Raw genomic sequence first — 17,585 nt, forward strand, 5'->3', positions numbered from 1 at the left:
TGTTGGAGGCCGAGGGGGAGAACAGATAGAAGTATATAAAATTATGATCGGGTAGATAGTTATTTTCCACTGGGCTAAAATGTCAAATCTTAGAGGGCATGCATTTAAGTCGAGAGGGACTAAGTTTGAAGTTGAGTAAGGGAAGTATTTTTTAACTTGGTGTTTGGTGCTTGAATGTGCTGCCAATGGAAGTGGCAAAAACGTATGATGTATATTCTCCACATCTAATGTACAGAATAGAGGAAACAAGGCAAACTCAGCGGATCATATAAGAGCTGTGAACATTGGATAGTCAACATTGCAAGTTGATATCCATCAGTTCAGACTAAAGATATCAACTCGAAACATTATCAATTCCCATCCACAGATACTGCTTGTCCACTGAGCTCCTCCAGCATCTGCAATACTTAGTATACACTGATGGTTGCCTTGTGCTCATTGGCACTCCTAGAAAGGAAGATCTCAAATTTGCCTTAAGAACAAAGTTCTAAAATGGTGCACCATTTAAGGAAGGCCATGCAGTTTATCAGTAACCAGAACTGAACTTCACAAATTTTCTCAACTTATTTTTAACTGCTGGATCACTCTTGCTCAAATTGTACTTGTTTATTTGAGTCAAAGCAGTTTGGTTTTCAAGTTTAAGTTCAAGTTTAAATGTTTGAGCACACCCATGAATACAGGCAAACAAAACAGACAGTCATACACTGCACATATAGATACTATAGCAGGAAAAGATGCAGCCCAACTCCCTGAGTGGCATGGCCTATAGATTGATGGTGCATGGAATGTTGGCTCAGAGCCATGCTTCTGCTAGAGCAGCTGCAACAAGCACAGTCCAGTTTGTCGAACATTGAGAGAACACTGGAGGGCAGCACCAATGGGAATGGGCAAGCCCCCAAGCCAGCAAGGAATCCAGCACACCCACAGAAGTCTAGTCTCCTCGTGATAGCAGCTCTCTGAGCAGTCCTAATCGTCCTCCACTCAGACTAAACCATATGGTCAAGCACAACAAAATATCCCTCTCCAATCGTATTATTTGAAAAAGATGGGATACAGGCAGAAAGACTCTGGAAAGGAAGGTGATGTAGGGGGAATGGGATTCGGCCAATAGTTTTCCCAAAAACCTTATTATAGTAAACGTTAATTTATTTGCATGAGACAGTACCATTCAAAGGACGAGAGTTCATGCTGATCAAATGGGATTAACATGTTTGGTATTATTTTGCAAAACTATGCAAAAATAAAAGAATTCACAGGCACAGGGGCAAAGAACAGTCACAGTTTTCAGAACACGTCCAAAAGAAAGCGAAATAACTACATAAATGTTTTGGATGAAAAGCCTCAGTGTAGCCTGATTTATCAGTGGTTAAGGGGTTAACTGACAGGGCTGCTGAGAAAGTAAACAAAATGGCTGCACTTAACCTTTTAAAGCCCACATGTAGCCACTGAGGGATGGTTTGTAAACATGTTTGCACAAATTACACATTCTGTGCTTCTCAGTTTGTTAAAACTTGCTATGCTAAGCCCTGAAAGTGATTATTTTAACTGCTTCCATTAAACTTTGATAACTTTTAAAAAGATGAACAAATTTAAAAATCAATCAGCAGCAGACTTTGAGTCCCTTTCCTAATCAGGGAAGGAAACCATAACATCTGAACTATGACAACTTCAATGTGAGCTCCTTCAATAATTCTAACTGCAGGTACTCTCCAATAACAGTCACCTGAATGCGTGCACGCACACATATACAGAGGTATGCAAAAGTTTGGGCATCTCTAGTCAAAATTTCTGTTACTGTGAATAGTTACGTGAGTAGAAGATGAACTGATCTCCAAACGTCATAAAGTTAAAGATGAAACATTCTTTTCAGCATTTTAAGCAAGATTAGTGTATTATTTTTGCTTTGTACAATTTTAGAGTGACAAAAAGGAAAGGAGCACCGTGCAAAAGTTTGGGCACCCCAAGAGATTTGAGTTCTCAGATAACTTTTACCAAGGTCTCAGACCTTGCTTGTTAGGGCTATGGCTTGTTCACAGTCATTGTTAGGAAAGACCAGGTGATGCAAATTTCAAAGCTTTATAAATACCCTGGCCCCTCAAACCTCATCCCAACAATCAGCAGCCATGGGCTCCTCTAAGCAGCTGCCTAGCACTCTGAAAATTAAAATAAATGACGCCCACAAAGCAGAAGGTTATAAAAAGATAGCATAGCATTTTCAGGTAGTCGTTTCCACAGTTCATAATGTAATTAAGAAATGGCAGTTAACAGGAACTGTGGAGGTCAAGTCGAGGTCTGGAAGACCAAAAAAACTTTCCGAGAGAACTGCTTGTAGGATTGCTAGAAAGGCAAATCAAAACCCCCGTTTGACTGCAGAAGACCTTCAGGAAGATTTAGCAGACTCTGCAATGGTAATGCACTGTTCTACTGTGCAGCAACACCAGCACAAATATGACCTTCATGGAAGAGTCATCAGAAGAAAACCTTTCCTGCGTCCTCACCACAAAATTCAGCGTCACAAGTTTGCAAAGGAACATCTAAACAAGCCTGATGCATTTTGGAAACAAGTCCTATGGACTGATGAAGTTAAAATAGAATTTTTTGGCTGTAATGAGCAAAGGTATGTTTGGAGAAAAAAGGGTGCAGAATTTCATGAAAAGAACACCTCTCCAACTGTTAAGCACGGGGGTGGATCGATCATGCTTTGGGCTTGTGTTGCAACCAGTGGCACAGGGAACATTTCACTGGTAGAGGGAAAAATGAATTCTATTAAATACCAGCAAATTCTGGAAGCAAACATCACACCGTCTGTAAAAATAAAGCTGAAGGTGAAAAGAGGATGGCTTCTACAACAGGATAATAATCCTAAACACACTTCAAAATCCACAATGGACTATCTCAAGAGGTGCAAGCTGAAGGTTTTGCCATGGCCCTCACAGTCCCCGGACCTAAACATCATCGAAAATCCGTGGATAGACCTCAAAAGAGCAGTGCGTGCAAGACGGCCCAAGAACCTCACAGAACTAGAAGCCTTTTGCAAGGAAGAATGGGTGAAAATCTCTCAAACAAGAATTGAAAGACTCTTAGCTGGCTACAGAAAGCGTTTACAAGCTGTGATACTTGCCAAAGGGGGTGTTACTAAGTACTGACCATGCAGGATGCCCAAACTTCTGCTTTGGGCCCTTTTCCTTTTTTGTTATTTTGAAACTGTAAAAGATGGAAATAAAAAAGTAATCTTGCTTAAAATATTAAAGAAATGTGTCATCTTTAACTTTATGCCTTTTGGAAATCAGGTCATCTTTTACATGCTTAGCTATTCACAGTAACAGAAATTTTGACCGGGGTGCCCAAACTTTTGCATGCCACTGTACTAGCCACTGCCTGTATCAGCTTGGTTTTAAGTTACACCCCAACAGAATTGAGCATTTGATGAAACACCTGCTCATAAAAGACAGAAGGTAGTGGTTGATGGGACTTACTCTGGCTCTCGGTCTCTGACTAGTGGAGTTTCCCAGGCATATGTATCAGTACCTCTGCTGTTTGTGATGTATATAAATTACCTGGATGAAATAGCAGATGGATGGGTGAGTAAATTTGCAGAAGAAACAAAAAATGGTGGAGTAATGGATAGTGTAGAAGGCTGGCAAAGAATACAGCAGATATAAATCAGCTACAGATATGGGCAGAGAAATGGCAGATGGAGTTTAGCTAGGCCAAATGTGAAGTGTTGCACTTTTGGGAGATCGAACATAAGGAGACAGTGCAGTGTTAATGCTAAGACCCTTGACAGTGTCGAGCAGAGGGATCTCAGAATCCAAATCCACAGCTCCCTTGATTGGCTACATAGGTTAAGGGTGCAAAGACAGCATATGGCATGTTTGCCTTTATTCGTCAAGGAACTGAGTTCAAGAGTCAGGAGTTACGTCGCAGATTTATAAAACTCTTCTGAGGTTGCATCTGGAGTATTGTGTCCAGTTCTGGCTGCCTCATTATAGGAAAATGTTAACAATTTGGAGAAAGTACATTTGAGTTCTACCAGGATGTTGCCTGGATTAGGGGGCATATGCTACAAGAAGAGATTCGATAAACTTGGGTTTTCTCTGGAGTGGCAGATGTTTTGGGGAGATCTAATATAAGTTTATAAGATTATGACAGACTTAGACAGAGTAGACAGACAGTATCTTTTACCCGGGATTGAAATGTCTAATACCAGAGGACACCAACTTAAGGCAAGAGGGGTAAATTCAAAGGAGATTTGTAGGGCAGGCTTTCGTTTTGTTTACAGAGAAAGTTGGGTGTCTGCGATGATAGTGGAGGCAAATATGATAGGGCCATTCATGAGGATCTTCAATGGACACGTGAATATACAGGAAAATGCAGGATATGGACATTGTGTACACAGAAGGGATTAGTTTAGCTGGACATTTGATAAGCAATTTAAATACTTTGGCACAACACTGTGGTCTGAAGGGTCTACTCTTGTGCTGTACTATTCTATATTCTTAACTCTCAATGTTGATGAACATTTGAATTGTGTCAGCTTAACAAATACAGAACATCATTATTCCTTTATCATGGAAGGATGAACTTTTTTGGGGGAGAGAAGAAACAGGGCTGTGAAATGATGGGAAAGGAACTAGTAGATATTATATCTCACCACCACCAATGCAATCACCCCTCAACCTAACTGTTTAGTGAGGTTACTGAACAAGCATTAAATGTTCTTGACTGCTGTTCCAAAACACAAGTTCAAATTCCAGGTGAAGAATTTAGATTCAAGTAATTGAGTAAACCTGTCCATTCATTGTTACCATTAAACCACTGTCAAAAACTTTTATGGTATATTATTACCCTTTAGGGAAGGTCTACTGTCCTAGGTGGAGGAGTAGGTAGTGCTGAGGAAGCAATGCAATTGCAGCAGGACTTAAACAAATTGGAAGAATGTGCAAAAAAGTGAGATTGAATAGAGTGTTGGGAAATTTATGATAATGCATTTTGGTAAAAGGAATAATAGTGCAGACTATTATCTAAATGGGGAGAAGGTTCAAACATCAGAGGTGCAGAGGAACTTAGGAGTCCTCGTGCAAGATTCCCAGAAGGGTAATTTACAGGTTGAGCTTGTGGTAAAGAAAGCAAATACATTGTTGGCATTTATTTCAAGGGGAATAGAATATAAAAGCAAGGAGATAATGTTGAGACTTTATAAGACACTAGTCAGACGGCACTTGGAGTATTGTCAGTTTTGGAGCCCATAGCTCAGAAAGAATATGTTGTCACTGGAGAGAGTCCGGAGGAGGTTCACAAGGATGATTCTGGAAATATGAAGAGCGTTTGGCAGCTTTGGGCCTGTACTCACTGGAATTTAGAAGAATGCGTAGGGATCTCATTGAAACCCACCGAATGCTGAAAGGACTAGATAGGGTGGGTGGGGAGAGGATGTTTCCTATGGTGGGGGTATCCAGAACTCGAGGGCACAGCCTCAAAATTGAGCAGTGACCCTTGAGAATAGAGGTAAGGAAGAATTTTTTTTAGCTAGAGAACAGGTAATGTGTGAAATGCTCTGCCACAGACTGCAGTGGAGGCCGGTCCGTGCATATACTTAAGGTGGAAGTTGATCATTTCCTGATTGGCCAGGGCAAAGGATATGGCAAGAAGCCAAGTGTATGGGTTTGAGTGGGATCCGGGATCAGCCATGATAGAATGGTGGAGCAGACTTGATAGGCTGAATGGCCTAATTCTGCTCCTATGTTTTATGGTCTAAGCAAATTTAGTTTATATAAGGCTCTGGACCCAACAATGTGGTTCACAATTAACCATTTCTGCAGTTCCAGAGCAGTTAGGAATGGATAGTAACTGCCAGTGGCATGCAATCCTGTGAACAAACGAAAAACACAGGGATATGAAACAGTAACTGGTAAAATAATGAGAGGGACACACTGTGGGGGTAAATTAAGGTTAGATGAATGCATCAGGTGTTACATACCTCATCGGTATCTTGTGACTGTCTTATGACCATGAAGTAATGTTTTTTTTTGTTGGAGGTCACCTGAAGTAATTTTCCCGCCGATGTGAGGTCACATAATGACCTGTTCTCAACAGGTATATAAAAGGGAGACCCCAGTGACACAGTTTAGTTTTCCAGCTAGAACGTTAGCCAGAGACTCCAATCCGCTGCGTGTTTTTTTTTTAATGACGCAGTTTCATTTTTAAAACGGAGTTTTACGTTCTATTGTAAAGGTACAATAGTGCTGGACTGGCAGTTTACTCATTTCTGCCAGATTTGTTGATTTATCTTTTCAGTAATATTGGAGAGTGAAGACTTTATCAAAGTACAGGACCTGAAGGATCAAGGGAAGTTGGTATCAGAACCGTCTCTATTTCCTGAGGAGACTGAGGTCCTTTAACATCTGCCAGACGATGCCGAGGATGTTCTATGAGTCTGTGGTGGCCAGCGCTACCATGTTTGCTGTTGTGTGCTAGGGCAACAGGCTGAGGGTAGCAGACACCAACAGAATCAACAAACTCATTCGTAAGGCCAGTGATGTTGTGGGAATGGAACTGGACTCTCTGACAGTGGTGTCTGAAAAGAGGATGCTGTCCAAGTTGCATGCCATCTTGGTCAATGTCTCCCATCCACTACATAATGTACTGGTTGGGCACAGGAGTATATTCAGCCAGAGACTCATTCCACCGAGATGCAACACAGAGCGTCATAGGAAGTCATTCCTGCCTGTGGTCATCAAACTTTACAACTCCTCCCTTGGAGGGTCAGACACCCTGAGCCGATAGGCTGGCCCTGGACTTATTTCCTGCCATAATTTACATATTACTATTTATGGTTTTATTATTATTTATTATTTATGGTGCAACTGTAATGAAAACCAATTTCCCCCGGGATCAATAAAGTATGACTATGATTACTATGACTATGACTATCGTTTGGCAGTTTAATAAAGGATTGAGCTTATTGAGTTTTCGTTGAAGAAGTAGTGACCTGCATTGTAGATAACTCCTGCCAAAAGAGCAAGGTAGTTCATGCAGGATTTGCTCGCCGGAAGAAAGGTCAGTTGCTTTTAAACCGTTTATTTCCTTCGTCGTGAATCCTTTGGACAGAACCAGCAGGAAAGTCGCATCTATGAAGAAATCCTTCTCCACAGAAGTCTCTCCTAATTGACTGTATAAATCTCTTGGACTTTCGAATTTACCATTTTAAGAACTGTGTTTGACTTTACCGCTTTAAGAACTATTTTCGCATTTATCGCTTTAAGAACCAGTACTGAGTGATGGTTTATGGAGTGGCCACATAGTGGTTAATTTCCAGGGAAGGTTTTTGTTTGTTTTTTTTTATTGTTTATCAGTGTTTAATAAATGTTTGGTTGTTTTTATGCAACCTGACTCAATTGATATTCATTGTTGCCGGTTACATAACACAAGAGATTGAGTCATTTTCTAATCACTCATGAACCATTCTCTATAAAAGAGTTAAACCCAAAGTTGTATAACTTCAGGGTGACCATGGGTGTTGCATCCTAGTTGGCTACATACACAGGCCAGGGCAGTACAATATAGAGAGCAAGCTGTTGCCCATGCAGCAGGCTCCCCTTACTCACGCAGTGGATGAATCCAAAGGAACGGCACAGATCAATACAGTTTGGCACCAGTGGCATCGCAGGAGTTGCCAGTCAGCACTGACCTCAACATATGGCTGCCTTAGGGACTGCCGCTCTGAAATTTTTCTCAGGGTTTGCTCCTGAGGCCTTCGCCATGAATGGGTATAGTCATAGTCATACTTTACTGATCCCGGGAGAAATTGGATTTTCGTTACAGTTGCTCCATACATAATAAATAGTAATAAAACCATAAATAGTTTAATAGTAATATGTAAATTACGCCAGGAAATAAGTCCAGGACCAGCCTATTGGCTCAGGGTGTCTGACCCACCAAGGGAGGAGCTGTAAAGTTTGATGGCCACAGGCAGGAATGACTTCCTATGACGCTCTGTGTTGCATCTCAGTAGAATAGCCACAAGGCAGCAGAAGTTTGAGATCAGAGTTTCCTTTCTCCAAGGCGAGCTGCCAACCAGCAGATGGGGCAGATGTTGTGCCCCATCTGCATGTTGTAACTGATATAATTAAAAATTGTACAAATTATACAACAAAGTGAGAGCTGTATTTCCTAAGTACCGCAGGCCAAGTAGAAATCAGTCAGTTTCCCCAGGTGAAATAAGGTATGCAACATTAAACATTTTATTTAATACTATAAATACTAAATTTTAAAATATATTTATTCTTAATTCCCCACTCACTCCAACCTATGGCAGTCACTAGTTCCTGCAACAAGAATAGTGACTAATTATTTTGTACTGTACTTCTCCCTCACACAAACCAAAGCTCCTAAGCAATGACACTTCTTCCATTCTTTTTCACATTCTTGCAAACTTTTAATTCCTTTTAGGATAATACAGTTGAGTCACTGCCAACATTTATGGCAAATGGTCCAATGATTTATGTGGCGGGAGAATCAAATAACAAAAAATTCATTTTTTTTCTGATATATTATCATTTCATAACTCTAGGAAGTCTTAATGCTTACCTCTCAAATCTTAGCAACTTTGATAAAAATCTACCTGGTCTTCAATCATTTACATTTCCTGTTCTAACGAAAGACAGCCTTAATATAGAGTTATTTTTGATAATATTGGAAATACTATTTTTGTAGTGGAGACAAAGAGCTATGTCTCTATCCCTGCTTTCCAGCAATGGGATACCCAGAGGTAATAAAGGCATCACGCATATGCACACAACTCCATTACGGACGCTCCCAAGCCTGGCTGCAAAATGAGGAGGGTTGGGTCTCGGGCGAGCAAGCTCATCCCATTAAAAACCCAGAGCCACACAAATGCCAACAAAGTTCAAGGATTGTATTCTTAGGAGAGGACGGAGCTTTAAAGGTGAGTTATACCTGGGGATAACTTGAAAGTTTGGCCCAGGACGGAGGACTCTGGGGAGCTGCTGTTAGTGGCCTATACCAGTAGAGATTTTGGCCTAAGGAAGAACAGTATATGCATGTACTTTCAATATTGTTAAACATTGCTGCATAGTAGTGTAGCAATTAGCGTAACACTATTACAGTGCCAGTGATCAGGATTCAATTCTTGCCGTTGTAAGGAATTTGTATGGTCTCACCTTGACTGTGTGGGTTTCCTCCAGGTACTTCAGTTTCTCCCTACATTCTACAAGTTAGTAGGTTAATTGGTCTTATTGGTGTAGTTGGATGGTATGGGTTCACTGGGAAGGAAGGGCCTGTTACCGTGCTGTAACTTGAGATAAAATAAGGTAGGAATAGGAGGGGCTTTCCATCTCACAAAGATATTATGCCAATCAATTAGACCATCCTCCAACTAAAACTTATAAACCTCACTAATGACAACTTCAACTGCATTTCACTGGTGACAATTTCAATTGCATTTCTTTGTGAGAGAGGGTTAGGGAGAGTGTGTGAAGACAGGAGTGTGTAGTTCCCTGGATTTGTGAAGAAGGGTTCCTTGGCATTGCTTTGAAGAAGTTGTCTCTAAATTTCTTTGGATCTGCTTTCCCCTCATCACAGGAAAAAAGCTTCTCATCTTCTACCCTTTCCATTTCTCTAATCAATTTACACACCATGAGATGACCCGTTAATTACCAATATTCAAGGAATTACAACATCTGAGCTGCAACCTGCCCTTGTTATTTGTTTCAAGATTATGTGCCAATTTCTCTGAGCAAAGCGCTTACACAATCTCTGCCTTTGAGTCATGTGCCATAAGGCCACAAGTACAGTTTACAAGGGACAAAGATTCTGATCAGTACAAGAACCATGGAAATCAACCAGACAACGAGAGACACAGAGCGACTTCAACCCATTGAATTGACGCCAACTCTTGACCACACATTGATGTTGAATGCCCATTAATCCCTATTTTTGCATCAGCTGTCCCCAGATCCGACCACACACCTACACACTATGGATAGCTCTCTCCAGATCTCACCACTATGGACAGCTCTCCTCAGTTTGCCTACCAGGAGCACATTGGAATCGACGATGCTGTCATCTACCTGATGAACAAAGCCTACTTGCATTTGAATAGGCAGATAAGTAGGGCAGCACTGAGAGGATCATGTTTTTTGATTTCTCAAATGCCTTCAATAGGTGGTGGTGGGGCGGGGGGGGGGGGGGGAAGCTCCATTCAATGCATTTAGGTACTTCCATTGTATCCTGGATAATGGACTACCTGACTGACAGACCACAGTTTGTGTGGCTTTAGAGCTGTGTATCAGACATGGCTATAAGCAGCACTGAGACCCCACAGGAGACTGTATTGTCTCCCTTCCTGTTTACTCTGTATACCTCGGACTTTCGATAGAACACTGAGTCATTTCATCTGCAGAAATTCACAGATGACTCAGCAATAGTGGGTATATAAATGGAGGACGGGAGGATGAATACAGGACCCTGGTGGAGGACTTTGTCAAATGGTGCAAGCTGAATCATCTGCAGCTCATCATTAGTAAGATAAAGGAGATGGTGATGGGCTTTAGGAAGATTGAGCCTGCACTGCTCCCTGTTATTATTGATGGTGAGGACGTGGATGTGGTGAGGACCTACAAGTACCTGGGGGTGCACCTGGATGACAGACTTGAGTGCAGCACCAACACAGAGGCTGTGTACAAGAGGGCCAGAGTTGCCTCTACTCCCTGAGGAGATTGAAGTCCTTTGGAGTGTGCAGACTTCTCCTTCACAGGTTTTACCAGTTTGTTGTCATCAATACAATCTACTATGCAGTGGTGTGCTGGGGCAATGGCATCAACACGGGTGAAGCCAAGGCTGGATCTGTTATAGTCATCAAACTGGACACATTAGAGGCTGTGGTAGAACAAAGCTCCCTACGGAAAATCCTGGCAATTCTGTACAATGTTTCTCACCCTTTGCATGCTACCTTGCTGAACAGAGGAGCACTGTTAATAAGATTACGACCAACTGCGCTGCTCCAAAGAGTGCTATAGGTTGACTTACTACAGCTGGGGAAGTGATGACCCCTCCTGTTACACTGTTTGTGGTAACTTCTTTTTTATTCTTTCTGCTTCTCTTCCCAGATCTCTCACGCTACAGACAACTCTCCCCAGATCTCTCACGCTACGGACAACTCTCCCCACATCCCATCATTATGGATAATGTACAGGAAACCCATGAAGTCGACTGGAAGAACATGCAGACACCCACAGATAGCACCCAAGGTCAGGATTAAACACAGGTCTCGTGTAAGGCAGTAGTTCTACTACCAGCACCACAGCGCTGTTTGGGAATCTCACAACCAATTAAAATAGCACTCTGAACCTCAAGTCCACATATCTGAGCTTATAGATGCCCTGATAATCAGTGAGAGGAGTGCATCACATGCAAACTCCTGATTTGTCAGGCACCTCCTGTCCCAATAAATAAATCTTCATCAGCCAACTAGAAATCGCACAGAAGACAGTGATAACTTTGGCTTACATTGTGTGAACTTGACTATTTGGTGTGAGAAGCTCAGGAGCAGATCAGCTAATGAAACGCCAGTTCAAACCTTAGGAAGGATCTGAAGACAAAAATACTTAAACGTGCCAATTGTGAAAGCCCACATCCCTTTCTTATTCAACTGTGAACTGCTTATCTTGGAGCTTTCTTAACAAGTTTTAAGATGCCAGCTTTTTCATTTGGCTGTGTACTGACACACACAGTATAGGACAGTAAAGAAGCTACTCCATCTCAAGTTCAACTTGGGTGAAAGGAAAAAGATCGGGATAAACAGCACCAAGCTAAACTTATGAGGGAGTTACAGTGTAGTAATCCTCAACAGTTTAAATAAGCTTTCAGTTTCCTCAAGTATTTCATCTGGGCTGAGGTTAGAGACAGTTGAAAGGAAGACAGGGTAAAGGAATACGATGGTAACTGATATGGCAGAGGAAGGGTTAAGATGGTTGATTAAAAAGCCCAAGTTAGCCATGTCTCTTGACTGTGCTGGAGAAAGTGCTTGTGGGCACGGTAAGAATCTAGGTCAGGGTTTGACTGTGTTGCTGCCTAGAGCACATAGTTAAACAGCCCAGTGGCAGTTGTTACCCGAGGTCAGCAGGGCAGAATGCCACTTGGGCAACGTGAAGGAAAGTGGTTGTATCGGGATTTACCCGGGTCGCCAAGAGGAACAGCAGAGAAACTGGTAACGGTGACATTAAGAGAAACCACTATCGTTGTTAAATCAATTATAAAGTGATATATAATCTCTCACATACAAAAAACCGGTTACTTTCGCCATTTAGCCTGTGGCTTGCTTTGAAAAACGCATCAGGTCACCAAGAACAGAGTTGGAAGGAGCGGGAGCGGGATACTGCGAGATCCGGCTGCCAGGTTAAGGGCAGGTCCCCGGAACTCGACCTGCCCACCCACAGGGACAGTCCGGTGCTCTGGGCCTTCCTTCCCAGAAAGCAAGCTCTCCAGTGGCGGGATGAAAAACACACGGGGTCCCTTTAAATCTCTCACAACTCGCTTTCGGTAAGGTACACCGCACTTACCGGCGGCCCGGCGTGTGGGCCCCAGCCCGGCCCGGCCCGCTGTAGTTCCCGCACGGCCCCGTTGCCGCCGCCGCCGCCGCCGCCAACGCCGGCCGGCGACCGCAGGCACCGACCAGGAGGAAGGAGTCCCCGACACTCGAGGGGGAACGCCGCGCGGGGCGCATGCGCCGCCCCCCCCCCCCGGGCACTCTTAAAGGGACAGTGCGCTACCTTAAAGGGACAGGTTGGGGAGAGGCTCAGTTAGAGAACTGGCTGTCTTCCTCTAACGGACACCTGGCAACTCCATTAGTTCCAGGACATTCCAAATGCAAAACTGTAGGAAACACGACCTCCAACTTAAACTTGCAACTTCAAGCTACCAAGAGTATCGAGACACATACAAAGGGTAACCAAGATTTTACCAAAAAGCTAGGTTTTGAGGTGAGTGTAAAATTAACTGCAAGGACTACACGGTACTGAAAAACAGATTCTGCCCAACCTGTTGCTCGACATAAATCTCCCTGTATATATGATATATATCACATAATTTAAATCGAAGTACAACTAAGCTATAAACATCTGCAGAATGCGGGGGGGGGGGTCGAAAAAAAATGATCAAGCACTTTAAGATCAAAGTCCAATGTATTAACTAAATACGTACAAAATACTGTGCACGTATAAATAGCTAAGGTGCCTAAGACTTTTGCACAGGACAGTAGTAATTTTATGAATTCCACTATACTGCCACAAAAAATATTCATGACCTATGTGATGAGAAACCCGGGGTCTCTATTGTGGACTGAGAATGGGAAGGGAGAGGGGAATCATGGTTGGGAAAAAGGGAAGTGGGAAGCAGCAGAGAGACATTCTGTAATGATCAATAAACCAATCGTTTGGAATCAAATGACCTTGCCTGGTGTCTCACGGCTGGGTGTGTCTGCACCTGCGCCAACCCCAACCCCCACCCTCGCTATTCCCAACATTCTTTGCTCCTGCCAGAACTTCAAACTCTCTCTCCACTCCACGTTGATAAATACAGTACTGTGTAAAAGTCTTAGACACCCTAGCTATATATCTACCGAAGATTTTTACACAGTACTGTATGTTACCATGTACTACATTGAGATTTGTTTTCTTGCAGACATTTACAGGAAAATAAAGAAAGCAGAATTTACTAAAAGCTATACAGAAAAACATGTGCAAAAGAGGACAGACTGTGCAAATAATAAAAATACTGATATAGCAATAATAATGACAATACTGAGAACATAAGTTGTAAAGAGTCCTTGTGAGTAAGTCTGCAGATTCAGCAGCCTGTTGGTTGAGGGGTAATAACTGTTCCTGAACTTGGTGTGGGAGCTAAGGTTCCTGTACCTCCTGCCCAATGGTAGTAGAGAGAAGATAGCATGGCCTGGATGGTGTGGGTCTTTAATGATGGATGCTGCTTTCTTGTGACAGCACTCTATGTAAATGCACACAATAGGGGAGAGGGCTTTGCCTTGATGGACTGGGCTGTATCCACCACCATCTGAAGACTTTTCCATTCTTGGGTACTGTATTGGTGTTTCCATTCCAGGCCATGATGCAACCCATTAGGATACTCACCATCGTACATTTACAGAAGTTTGCCACAAACAAGAGAAAACCTGAAGTTGCTGGAAATCCAAGCAACATACACAAAATTCTGGAGGAACTCAGCAGGCCAAGTAGCATCTATGAAAAAATGTACAGTCGACGTTTTGGGCCGAGACCCCTTGGGGGAGGGGAGAGCAAAACACAAGCTGATAGGTGAAATCGGGAGGTGGAGGGATGAAGTAAAGAGCTGGGAAGTTGATTGGTGAAAGTGATACAGGGCTGGAGAAGGGGAAGTCTGATAGGTGAGGATAGAATCCATGGAAGAAAGAAAAGAGGGGAGAAGCACTTAGGGAGGTGATGTGCAGGCAAGGAGATAGGAGAGGGATGGAAAGGGGGATGAGGACTGGTGAAGGAGGGGAGTGGGGTGTATTACTGATAGTTCAAAAAAATCGATGTTCATGTCATCAGGTTGGATGCTACCCAGACAGAATATAAGGTATTGTTCCTCCAACCGGAGTGTGGCCTCACTGTGACAGTAGAGGAGGCCATGGCTTGGGAACGGGAATGGGAAGTGGAATTAAAATCAAAGGCTGCTGGAAGATCTGGATTCTTCTGGTGGTCAGCAAAACTGTCTTCCAATCTACGTCAGGTCTAACAGATATACAGGAGGCCACACCAGACACAGTATATAACCCAAAAGTCTCCCAGGGCCCTGAATGGTAGTGAGGGAGGAGGTGTAGGGGCAGGTGCAGCACTTGTTCTACTTGCAAGGATAAGTGCCAGGAGGGAGATTAGTGGGGAGGGACAAATGGACAAGGGAGCCGCGTAGGGAGCGATCCCTGCGGAAAGCGGATAATTTGGTGGGGGGGGGGGAGGAGAGAGAAAGATGTGCTTGGTGGTGGGATCCTGTTGGAGATGGTGGAAGTTCTGGAGAATTATGTGCTGGACGCGGAGGCTGGTGGGGTGGTAGGTGAGGACAAGAGTAACCCTGTCCCTGCTAGAATGGCAGGCGGATGGGATAAGAGCAGATGTGTGTGAAATGGAAGAGATGCAGTTGAGGACAGCTTGATGGTAGAGGAAGGGAGCCTCTATCTTTGAAAAAGGAGGAATTCTCCTTCGTTCTAGAATGAAAAGCCTCAGCTTGAGAGCAGGGGCAGTGGAGACAGAAGAATTGAGAGAAGGGGGTGGCATTTTTACAAGTAACAGGGTGGGATGAGGGTATTGTCCATGTAGCTGTGACAGTCCATGGGTTTATAACAGGTATCAGTAGATAAGCCGTCTCCAGAGATAGAGTGAGATCGAGAAAGGGGAGGGAGGTGTTGGAAACGGACCAGGTAAATGAGGGCCAGGTGGAAGTTTGCCATAGTTTTTGATGAAGTGCTGAATCTACACAAACTTTTAAGAATGTGTGCTGCAACACACAGCTCGAACCACATCATCAAGTTCGCCGATGACACGACCGTGGTGGGTCTCATCAGCAAGAATGATGAGTCAGCATACAGAGAGGAGGTGTGGCGGCTAACGGACTGGTGCAGAGCCAACAACCTGTCTCTGTCAAAACAAAAGAGATGCTTGTTGACTTCAGGAGGACACGGAGCCACCACTCCCCGCTGAACAACGACGACTCCTCCGTAGAGATCGTTAAGAGCACCAAATTTCTTGGTGTTCACCTGGCAGAGAATCTCACCTGGTCCCTCAACACCAGCTCCATAGCAAAGAAAGCCCAGCAGCGTCTCTACTTTCTGCGAAGGCTGAAGAAGGTCCATCTCCCACCCCCCCCATCCTCACCAATTCTACAGAGGTTGTACTGAGAGCATCCTGAGCAGCTGCATCACTGCCTGGTTCGGAAATTGCACCATCTCAGATCACAAGACCCTGCAACCAATAGTGGGGTCAGCAGAGAAGATCATCAGGGTCTCCCTAATGCCATCACAGCCATTTACACCACACGCTGCACCCGCAAAGCTAACAGCATTATGAAGGACCCCATGCACCCCTCATATAAACTCTTCTCCCTCCTGCCACCTGGAAAAAGACACCGAAGTATTCGGGCTCTCATGACCAGACTGTGCAACAGTTTCTTCCCCCAAGCCATCAGACTCCTCAATACCCAGAGCCTGGACTGACACCAACCTACTGCCCTCTACTGTGCCTACTGTCTTGTTTATTATTTATTGTAATGCCTGCACTGTTTTGTGCACTTTATGCAGTCCTGGATAGGTCTGTAGTCTAGTGTAGTTTTTGTATTGTTTCATGTAGCACCATGGTCCTGGAAAACGTTACCTCATTTTTACTATGTTCAGTACCAGCAGTTATGGTTGAAATGACAATAAAAAGTGAGTTGACTTGACTTGATGTAGAGGTGGTGGGTGTTGTGCCTTCTTTGTGATTACGCTTAAATGTTGGTCCAAGGACAGATTCTCTGATATGTTACACCAAGGAAATTAAAGCTACTGACCCTCTCCACCACTTTTCCCCTAATGAGAACTGGTTGTTGGACTTATGGTTTCCTCCTCATAAAGTCTATAATCAGCTCCTTGGTCTTACTGACACTGAGTGAAAATGAGAGGTTGTTGTTGTGTCATCTCTCAGACAGATTTTCTGTCTCCCTCCTCTAAGCCGATTTGTCATCACCTTTGACTTAGACAAGTGTTGTCACCAGTAAATTTAAATACAGCATTCCCTGAATACATATTCTCTCAGACATATTGGAAAAGAAATGATAGAGATTAAAGAGGCCACATTTGTTCGTCAAAAGGAAGCAACGGAGAGAGGGTGTTAGAGGTCCATCGCTCCCTAAAGTGGCAATGCAAGTAGATGGTGGGATACTGCACACTTGCTTCCACTGGTTGGAATGCTGGGTGTGAAAATTGTGAAGTCATGTTGCAGCTGTATAAAGCATTAGTTAGGCCACAATTGGAGTACTATGTACAGTTCTGGTCACTGCATAAAAGGAAGAATATAGAGGCTATGGAGAGGGTGCAGAAGAGGTTCCCAGGATGTTGCCAGGTTTGGGGAATACTAGCTGTAAGGAGAGGGTAGGCAAACTTGGACTGTTTTCTCTGGAGTATCTCAGACTGACATAAAATTACTGAGATAAAGTGCTAGGACTGTCAGGGTGCTTTCCCAGGATGGAAATATCAAACACTAGTGGACTCAACTTGAAGTTGAGAGGGGGAAATTTTAAAGCTTTGCAAGGCTTTTTTTAAAAAAAAAACAAAGAGAGTGGTAGGTGCCTGTGAGGGGTGGTGGTAAACAGGCAGGGATGGAGGAATATAGGAGGGGTAATTGTTAAGTTTGTGGTCTAAGGTAGAAGGAGTCAATTTTAGAAAACCTAGCACATTTATTTTTCCTACATTTACACACTTAGTTCAGCAATCGTGGAGGATACGGATCCCTTCTTTGTAGAAGTCAGCGTCTTGGACCTCCAGAAAATGGTCCACAGCAGGG

General features: G+C 43.4%; 1 protein-coding gene across 11 annotated transcripts in view; it reads right to left on the reverse strand.

Moving 5' to 3' along the window:
- gatad2ab (GATA zinc finger domain containing 2Ab) overlaps nucleotides 1–17,585 on the reverse strand; it is a 208,947-nt gene that overhangs the window by 129,389 nt on the left and 61,973 nt on the right. For 5 of the 11 annotated variants that reach the window (XM_072243979.1, XM_072243984.1, XM_072243980.1 and 2 more), the window contains exon 1: nucleotides 12,582–12,696. The exons of 3 other annotated variants lie outside the window; for them this stretch is intronic. The gene's annotated coding sequence lies outside the window, so the exon portion shown is untranslated. Of the gene's footprint in view, nucleotides 1–12,581; nucleotides 12,697–17,585 lie in introns of those variants that run through there. 3 more of the 11 variants (XM_072243981.1, XM_072243978.1, XM_072243982.1) reach the window with 1 other exon arrangement.

This window comes from Mobula birostris, chromosome 26 (assembly GCF_030028105.1).
Source record: "Mobula birostris isolate sMobBir1 chromosome 26, sMobBir1.hap1, whole genome shotgun sequence".
In the NCBI taxonomy this organism is placed as follows: Eukaryota; Metazoa; Chordata; class Chondrichthyes; order Myliobatiformes; family Myliobatidae; genus Mobula; species Mobula birostris.